Source organism: Mus pahari, chromosome 13 (assembly GCF_900095145.1).
Source record: "Mus pahari chromosome 13, PAHARI_EIJ_v1.1, whole genome shotgun sequence".
Lineage (NCBI taxonomy): Eukaryota > Metazoa > Chordata > Mammalia > Rodentia > Muridae > Mus > Mus pahari.
In genome coordinates this window covers 91010498-91020598 of record NC_034602.1, presented here as the reverse complement: position 1 = coordinate 91020598, position 10101 = coordinate 91010498, and the positions used below count along the sequence as shown (strand labels likewise).

Here is a 10101-nt window from a genome sequence, read left to right as displayed (position 1 = left end):
CTGCAACCCTGTAGGTGGAACAACAATATGAACTAACCAGTACCCCCTGAGCTTGTGTCTCTAGCTGCATATGTAGCAGAAGATGGCCTAATTGGCTTTCATAGGGAAGCCCTATGAAAAGAGGCCCCTTGGTCTTGCAAACTTTATATGACCTAGCACAGGGGAATGCCAGGCCTAAGAAGTGGGAGTGGGTGCGTAGGGGAGCAGGGGTAGGGGGAGGGTATAGGGAACTTTCAGGATAGCATTTGAAGTGTAAATAAAGAAAATATATAATAATAATAATAATAATAATAACAATAATAATAATAATAATAACAACCTGCTGACATTTCAGTAAGGCATTGATGTCCTGGGAAATCAGACTTTCTAGGAAATGGAAACTCTACCCTGATTCTCTTACTGGTTGTCTAAGATGAAGATTCTCCTGTGGGGTTGGTCCTTTCATTCCTGCATCTCACTTCTGTACTTGGGATCTTATCATACAGAATTTTATGTTAGGTCTCTTAAGCCTTGAAATCCCTTTAGTGCCGAAGAAAACATACACTGTGCACTTGAGAGAAAACTGTAAGCTATTATTTTGACACTCCAATTTTCTATAGTAATACAGGCAGCTAAAAGTAATGTGTTTAAGTTATAATATTGACATGCTGAAGAATGAATGTTGGTTCTACAAGACCAAGTGTATGAATTATAGCATTCTCATTCTTTTTTCTACCATAAGCAGAAACTCAGTCTCGGAATTCCTTTTAACTGAGCATCACCTGGTATCAGGAACGTGCAGTGTTCTTTCTACATTCTGGGAAGGGGGGATGTCATGATCTTCATCCTTGGAATACGAGGGTGTCTCTGGAATTCATCCCACAGACCCCAGATCTGGTCTTTTCGGTCTTGATGACTAGATTACTGCTAGTTTGGTTCTGACTTCTGTCCCCTCAGGGCTGCACACAGGGTAAGGGGTTACCTGGGAGAGCACTCTGGACATGTCTACTGAGATGTCCATTTCTGATAATGACACAGTGAAAGAATTAAAATATGATTTGAGGTTTGTACCCTCCATGTATCCTATACAGAAAGTGGCTCACAGGTTCCTCAGTGTCGAACCACTTTGGTCTGGGCTTCCAGTTCTGTCTACCGTTAACTCAACAGTCAGGAAGAAGGAAGATAGGGGCTTTACTTAGCATCCCACTCTCTTGAAGCACTTGACGGCTTTTAATCTCATCTTTGATTTTTCCCTGTCTCCCATATCAGACAACTCATGTGCTCTTGGGTTATAGTAAAAAAAAATTCTGTCTTGTTGTTAAACTTTAAATACTAAGACCTTCTAGATTAGCCTTTTGAGAGGGAATGGAAAACAAAAATATCCCAAACTCCAAGTTGTTACTTACAAAAATATCCAAAATTCTTTTCTGAATTATCCTCTTTACTGGAAGACAGTTACATAAAAAGCATGAGATGTGGGCAAAGCCAATGGAATGGTTTAGGCCGTAAATTAGCATGTCAAATAGTTCTGAGTTTTAGCAACAAATCTATTATCATGTAAGGGGACAACAGAAACTGTGACCCCTAGTAAGGTACCAGATGACATTTAATGAGACACTTAAATCATCGCCACTTTCATAAGAATTATGAATCGGTAAGAAACATGTATGTCAAACCAAGACACTGAGCTGTGCGGCTACTTATTGTGCATTGATGCATGTCAGACAGGATACACATCCATCTCTAACAGACACACTGGACCAGTGTTGGATCTCAATTTTTGAGATTTAATTTTTAGGTACCATCCTAACCACGGGTCATCAAAGGCATAAGACAGAGCTGATGTCCTCTTGAGAATTTACAGTCCAGCTGAGCAAGGACAATAGACCAGGCAATGAGCCATTCTGAAAATGAAGGTCTCAGTGGAGCACCAGGGGAGCGAATGGGCAGGCAGGGATGGGGAGAGGGTGTCAGAAGATAGTACGGTTGCTAGGCAGACAAGATCTAGGAAAGGTGCACTCTGGAAAAGCAAAACTAAACATAAAAGAAACAAAATCAAAGAGGCAAAAGCAAAACTACCTGCACATGGTAACTCACATGGGAAGACGGGGAAGTGGAGAGCCAAACCTCCACCGGAGAGAGAAGGCAGAGGCAGAGGCAGAGGCGGAGGCGGAGGCGGAGGCAGAGGCAAACTTCTGCAGAAAGAAGAGGGACAGCAGTAGCCATGACTCATACCAAGTGCTTTATCCTTAGCCCCACTCCTCATGTCTTGTATGCATGTCTGAGTTAATAAAACTATAGAAATACAAAGTTTCATATTATGGAATTTCCATAACACTGGTTTTACTGACTAGAATTTTAAAATGTAAATAAAGCAAATACCTGGCATGATTTGTACTACTTTGTTATATTAGAAGGTGTACTTTGTGGCAAAGCATAAATACTCCATTATTTTGTTACACACACCGCTAATTCCTGTTTCAGACCCCATATAGGTTTAAAATCAAGTATGCACATGCTTAAAAGGCTTTCTGCACCAACGACAGCTCTGTATGTACACTAGACTCTAATTCTCCTCCTGTCACTGGAAGATGGATGGGAAAGGAAAGAAAACACTTTTTTTTTTTCTGTTGCAAGTTCAGGACTACTTTCTGGTATGAATGCAAAGCTCTTACAGCAGAAAACCACGTCAATCTTGTTATATGACCTCCGAGAGGTCACTAATACTAGTGTGGATAGTTTTGATCAATGGCAATAAGTGAAGGCTTAGTTACTATGCCTTTTAGACCCCTACCCAGCTTCCCTACCATAAGTATGCAGCTTGATATGATAAGTCATTTACAAATTGATTAGTAAAGTAAAATGAGAATCAGAATTCTGAAGCTCTGGAAGAGCCCAATTCCTCTGAAAGAAACAAACTGTAGTGCTCTCTAGAAGAAGACACTAAGAAAGACATTAACAACAACCTCAGGAAACCCAGACAGAGTGCAAGCACAAATGACCATTCTATCTACCTGAAGTGAAAGGCATGTATCACTTCAGAAAAACTTAATTACCCCAAGACTCTATGACAAAGTTATGATAAACATCTCAAACTCTTACAGTGACTTTTATTTTCAATTTAAATCTGATTATGGAGCTCTATGGAGTTCTTTTTAAATGGTTGTTCTGCTGTGTGTGCACATGCATATGTGTGTGTGTGTGTGTGTGTGTGTGTGTGTGTGTGTGTGTGTCCTATATGACAACATGTGCACAGATGAAAGGGAAAAAGGACAACTGGAGGATGTCAGGGCTGTCCTTTCATTCCATGGAAGGTCATCAGGCTCAGCAGCAACATATCTTGACTAAGTTGATTCTTAAACTCAAAATAGTAGTAGTTGATAGTTTGCAAACGAGATGATGTCATGCCCAATATATAGGTTAATCAGCAACTCTCCTCACTTGTTTTATGATTCTTAGACTGAGTCATGAACAATAAAGAACGAAAGTCACTTGTAAGCACCGAACAAAGAAGTCTTTGCTTGTATTTTATGTTGTTAAAGAGAGGGATCATTTTCCTTGTACTGTTATTCTTTTCTTCTTTGGAGATTTCACCTTTTTTTTTTTTTCATGTATGAGTGTTTGTCTGCATGAGTGTCCATGAACCCTATGTGTGTCTCGTGCCCATGGAAGTTAGAAGAGGGTGTCAAATCCTCCAGAAGTGGAGTAACAGATGGTTGTTGAGCCACCATGTAGAGTTTGGGAACTGAACTTGGGTCCTCCAGAAGAGCAGCCAGTGCTCTTAACCGAGAAGCCATCTCTCCGGCTGATGCTCCTTTTCTCAGAAACAATGGCATGAGATCCCTTCTCTCAAAAGGAATCCTCTTAGTTGTGAATGCCTAAGTGAATGGGAGATGCACAGAGCACTGGAGCAGGCACACAGAGAGAGAGGCTGGACACACAGTGACCTTCCCATCCACTGATACTCCTACTTCTAGTCCTCATAAGGACTGGGATCTCACAATGCTGACATGTGTAAATGCTCTATCAAGAACTCAAACCCTGAAATTCAACTCAGCAGACTTTGTTTTTGCTCATCTACTGAAAAGTTATTGAAGCCTTTGGTGATCTATCTATCTGTCTATCTATCTATCAATCCATCCATTCATCCTCCCATCCATCATCTGTCATCTATCTTTGTTTTAAAGTTGCCACACAGCTAGGTAGATGGTAAGTGGTGCAGAAGACCTTAGAGAAAGAGCAGTGATGAGGCAAAAGCCTACCAAGGGATAAGATAACTAAATGTTCTGCAACGTGACGGCCATGAGAATAAAGAAAGAAGTGTGTCAAGAACATAGTTTTTAATGTGGAGGTTCATTCCCTTAATACCAAAGCTTGAAAGGCAGAGGAAGGCAGATCTCTAAGTTTGAAGCTCTTGTCCTACAGAGTGAGCTAGTTTTAGGCTACAGGGGAATCCTGTGTGAAAACATAACAGCCTGGGGTGATTAGTGACTGCTCTCAAGTGAGAGAGGGGACATACACAGAGAGGGGTGGTTTTAGTGAGGGAAGCTATGGAGAGTGAGGCAGATGAATTCTGGGACTTCAGAGCCCATGTTAGTGAGGAAACTACCCAAGGCTGTACAGCGTGGTGGACATCTAGTTTGCTGCAGAGCTGGGCTTCCAGATACCAGGAAGGCACATACCATGCCATGATACCCTTCATGAAAACTCATATAAAGCTCAGGACAGATTTGCTGAGCAGATACCTAAACTGGCTTGGGACTGAAGCCATGAGCGTAGATGACATTTTTCAGAGGAAGAAACGCTGTGGAAGAAAATAAGACAGATGCAGAATTCAAATCAGGAACATAGGAAGAATTACATACTGATTGCTGCAGAGGAGGCAGAGAAGGAATCCCTGGACACAAATAGAAGTGGGGACAAAAATCTCTCACATCAAGAGGTAGAATTGATGGCAAGGAGCCTGACCTGAGAGGACAGTGTGAATGGAGGAAATAGAAAGCAAGGACAAAGACAAAACACAGCTGAGATTGGTCACTGAGCCAGCCATCCTCTGCAACCTTCTTCAGGTAATCTTGGCCTTGTGGTAAAGTTGAACACTGGACTTCAAAGCATGACGGCATAAAAGGGAAATGAGGAAGCACAGGAAGAATGCAGACATTTGCTGAGTTGAGTGTTCAGCGTTTTAGTGCAACAGAGGCTAGAACATCAATTGCACACCGAGGAAAAGCATTGTGAGTACAGTGGTTTTAATTTGTGAGTTGAGTCTTAGTTCTGTCTTCAAAAGCATTTTGTTTAAAAGTTCCATAAACACCAGTGGCTCAGGAAATGCCTTAGCAAATATTCATTAACAAAATGGCAGCTATTTTACAAAGTTCCCACAGCTTTAAATGTTTATTACTCCTTGTGTAAGAGAGACTTCTGGCATAGACTCTTGACCCCTTCTTTGGAGGAGAGAAAGAAGCCATCCTCCCCCTGGGGATTTTTAGGGAATAGAGGACATGGCTGACTTCTTACTCAGAGTGGAGGAAGTTGTGTTGTCTTTTCCTGTCCTGTAAATGTATCCCCCAGATAGTTCCCCTCTTTACTGGATAGAGATAGGAGAGAGAGAGAGAGAGAGAGAGAGAACATAGAAATACAGGACCTAAGTGAGTCCCATGATTACAGACTTTGTTCCCCCATGTTGGTTTTATTATTTTTTTGAAGGACTTTTTCATTTCAACTACTTCTTCTTCAATATAATCAAATCAACAAAACTCCTGTGTGAAAGGACACACTGAGCTCAACTTTATTCCCAACAGAGCACGAAACAATATAGATTGTAGTCACAGGAAATTTGTTATGTTGTCTATAGACAGGCAGACAGGCACAGAACAGAACAAAACACAGCTCTGAACTACTTTGTTGTTCTCCAAAGTGATTCAAAGTTTCACTTTGTAAAGTGCAATGATACAAAGTATAATGATACAAAGTTTCCCACAATGTCTACCATAAAGTAAACAAAACAAAACAAAAATCCCCCAAAGGCAAGCGGCATATAGGTCCTCTGCCTATAATTCTGCTTTTAAATTCTTACAGATTCTTGACTTTTCTTCACAGAAAGTTTAAAATTCCTAATTGCTGTTGGCTAATAGTTTTATGAGTTTATAGCAAAAAGTAATGGAGTGTTGGCATTTTAGTGTGAATCACCTGTGAATCCCACATAATGAAATGCACAGGGAACCACAGGAGTGTTAGGGCTGTCTTATTTGTTGATACCTTTAAAGGCTTGAATTGCATATTTGTTCAACAGATGTTTCTTGCATAACCACAAAATGAACCATGATCTTTGACCACATCACCTCTTAAATTATCCAAAAGCCCTTATTTATATTACACCAAGGCCAGTCTATAAGGATGTACTTAACTTGCCTTAAGCATTCTTTCTGAAGGGTTGTAACTCAATGCAGTTTTTTTTATGAGATCATAACAGTGATTTCTTCCCTGTTTAACGCCTTGAGAAACCCACAGCATTGAGTAGGACTGCTCCTCAGAAATTGTTCTCTGAATTCTAGTTTGGGGGGAGATAGATCCTAATATTTCTGGAGAACCCTCCTAAATTTATGCTGGAAAGGGCTGTGTAAGACGTTATCTATGAGTACAAAGATGCTTTAGTTTATTTAAAGTGACTTGCTTCCTTTCTAGTTTAAAAGCTGTTTAGTCTAAATTAATCCTCCCAGGTACATACTTATTCACAATTGCTTTGAATTTTTAGGATTTTCGCCTTGTGGCACTGAAGTCCTTGTTGCCAAACGAGTGTCGTTTTGTATGGCCATTTTTCTATGAAGGTATGAATGTGAAAATTAAATTTCAATGAAATGAGCCCATGATAGGAAGTCCAGCTTCAAGTAATATTTCCAATGTTGAAAGCCTATGCTTCAACTGAAATAGCATTTTCTTACAAGAGAAGTCTTTCTATTATCAAACACCATGAGGGAGCAAAAGCTTACAAAGTTTCTGGACAGTTCGAAACACGTGCAGATCCAAAGTCACTGTTACAAGCAAGGAGCTTTGCCCAGGAATGGAATGGAGTGGGGAATGCAAGAGTTTGCCATTGACATGGTTCTGAAGGTAGTATAACCAGGTAACTGGGCAGACTCAGTTGAACATGAGTTAACAACTGTCTTACATTCATATAGCTTCTTTGTGTGCCAATGGCTCTGCTTGTTTGCTTATTTGGTTGTGTGTGTGTGTGTGTATATTTATGTGTGTGTATATGCGTGTATGTTGTGTGCGTGTGTGTATGTGTGTGTGCTTGCATGTATGCATGTGTGCATAAAACTGGATTAATGAAAGTGGCTACTATCATTCTCAATATCATTGAAAAATCAGTGACTCATCTTAGTTCTGAAATTTAACATGAAAATGTTTGAAGACCAGAAAACCCATATTGTCATATATTCAGCACATATGGCTTGTAAAATTATTTTTTGCCATTTTTCAGTTGACAGAATTTACAAATAAGTTAGAGTTCACTCGAGAAACCCAAAGCATCATCCACACAATTAGCCTGTATTAACTATTACTTTCCCCAGAAACTATGGTGTCCAGGCAGAATAGCACACACCTGGAGTACTTTCTGTCCTTATGCTTTGCTACAAAGTATCATTATGCTCTTCCCAACTATTCACTCATGCGAACAGCATGGCTGTGAATGAGTCTGAGTAACACACTTGAGCTTGATTAATTTTAGGTCGGTCCCTGGGGATTAATTACTTATGGATTTCTTGACACATACCTCCAGGAACTTCATAGGAAGGAAACCAAACAGTACTTTTTGTATTAGATTCAGGGATGTGTTATGTATTCCAGACCAGCCTCCATGGCAACCTCTACTACAAACCACAACTAAGAACTTGGGCTTGAGCCAAACATCTCCGAAGCACCCAAAATAGATGTCACTGTGCCTGTGCCCTTTCCTCAGAACAGAAACGTACTGCCTCTTATTCCATCCATACTTTTATAAGTTTGCTTGTTCTGTTTTGTTCTTTTGGATTGCATTAACCAATATCTAATAATTTTGAAAGAACAGTTGAGATTGAAAAGAGCTGATAGAGATATGCAAGCTAGTTGAAGAATGAACATAGAAAGAAGAAAACTAATAAAAATTTTAAAAGGAATTAAAAGGTGTACTGATTATGTGAACTTTCAAGAGAAGTAAAATCATGAAACACAGTGTGAGTATCACACTGCACAGAGCATCACACTAAACAGGGCATCACACTGCACACAGCATCACTGCACAGGGCATCATACTGCATAGGACATCCCACTGCACAGGGCATCCCATTGCACATGGCATCACTGCACAGGGCATCTCACTGCACAGAGCATCCCACTGAACAGGGCATCCCACTGTACACAGCATCACTGCACAGGGCATTCCACTGCACATGGCATCACTGCACAGGGCATCTCACTGCACAGAGCATCCCACTGAACAGGGCATCCCACTGTACACAGCATCACTGCACAGGGCACCTCACTGCACGGGGCATCACACTGCACAAAGCATCACCGAATTACTGAAAAGTATGGTCATGTGTGTACATATATGTCCATTAGGATGTGTGTACATGCTAATGCTTAGTGATATGGAAAACATGAGATTGATTTTAGTTCCCACCAGGAAGACATACAGAAGATTTCAGAGAGGGAAATATCTACCAATGGCTGATGCTTTCAAAAGCATATGGCATCTTTAGATGCCAACGTGAAAATTTCAATTCTCAGAGGCCCATGTCTCCATTTCCTGTTTCCAAATCAGCAGCAAATATTTCCAGTTGGCTGGCCAGGCCTCGGGGGTAAGAGTAGCACTTCAAATGACAGAGGCTCTCAAGGTCCTCTCTGTCAACCTCCTGCCAGGCTGGACTGTTTCCTTCACGTGCTCTGGAAGAACCTGCGTGGCTCAGTCACCAGAAACTAAGTGGTGTGGGTCAGGCTCGGTGTCAGGCTCGGGAGCATGCTGCTCCCTAAGCTGGAGAAGAATAAACTTTTATAAACTTTATTTTATTTGTGCTACAGAGCTCCACTGACTTCATACCTCCTACGTATGTGTGACCCTGAACTTCTGGTCCTTCTGCTTCCCCTGCCAGGGAGCCAGGAACACAGCCTTTCACCCCGACACCCGACCTAGGCAGTTTACGCAGGCGGGCACTAGCGGAGCCGGATTACTCTCAGAGAATGAGCAGACTTGCTCTAATTTGCAAAAAGAAATGGCAGCAAAGAGAAGCCAGAGTTAAAATGACCAGTTAAGTAGAGATGCAAACTAGTGGTAACTCCCTAATTCAGAAGTCTGTTTTTCAGATTAAATCTTCGAGGCTCGGAGCCTGAGCGAAGTAGAGTAATGTCCAGACATGCCACCTCCTCGCCACCTCCTCCTCCTCCTCCTCCTCTTCGGGGAGGGGATCTGGATTGATTCTATAGTTGAAGTCCTCAGCCCCTCCCCCTCAGTTAAGGAAGTCGGCATATGCCACCTATACAACATATACAATGAAAGTCGAAGACCATACATGACCAGGCTGGACAAGGACAAGGCTGGAGAATGCTTTCGGATAAAGTGACAAAGATCATTTGGTTCTGGAAAACAAAACAATCCCGGCAGCTTCCACAATCAACAGTCACAAAAATGTATGGCTGAGACCCAGACTGTTTTCAAGATTGCCATTTCCTCGTGGGAAGGAGCTAAAGGAAAAGGAAAAAGACGAAGATCAAACGCCCACAGAAAACTTGTACCCGAAACAAACGGACCCTCAAGATTTCAAGGAGGAAAAACAGTACCTTATAAGTAACTGGTCTTGTCTACACACAGCTGGTCCCAGAGTCGACTCCTTTAACTGCCTACTGCCTTCACTTTAAAGTTAATTCTGTTGGCAAGAAAGTACAGAGCTCGTCTGGAAAATATTGTTTGGACATAAACCGTTCCTTTCAAAGCACTGGTAGCTATATTTAAGCTTTCTTATAGACAGGGCTATAAACTCTTCCTGCAGCTAATTTTCTTCCTCCTCCTTCCTCTCAGACTTAGTCAGTATCCTCCCATCCCATATATTGAAGAAAGAGACAGAGAAACGGGGGGGGGGGGGG

The 10101-nt window shown here is 41.5% G+C and overlaps 1 protein-coding gene across 2 annotated transcripts in view; it reads right to left on the bottom strand.

The window, feature by feature from the left end:
• Arhgap24 (Rho GTPase activating protein 24) overlaps window positions 1-10101 on the bottom strand; it is a 397141-nt gene that overhangs the window by 158340 nt on the left and 228700 nt on the right. The window contains exon 1 of one of the 2 annotated variants that reach the window (XM_021210462.1): window positions 9799-9975. The exons of the other annotated variant lie outside the window; for it this stretch is intronic. The gene's annotated coding sequence lies outside the window, so the exon portion shown is untranslated. Of the gene's footprint in view, window positions 1-9798; window positions 9976-10101 lie in introns of those variants that run through there. 2 annotated transcript variants of the gene reach the window in all.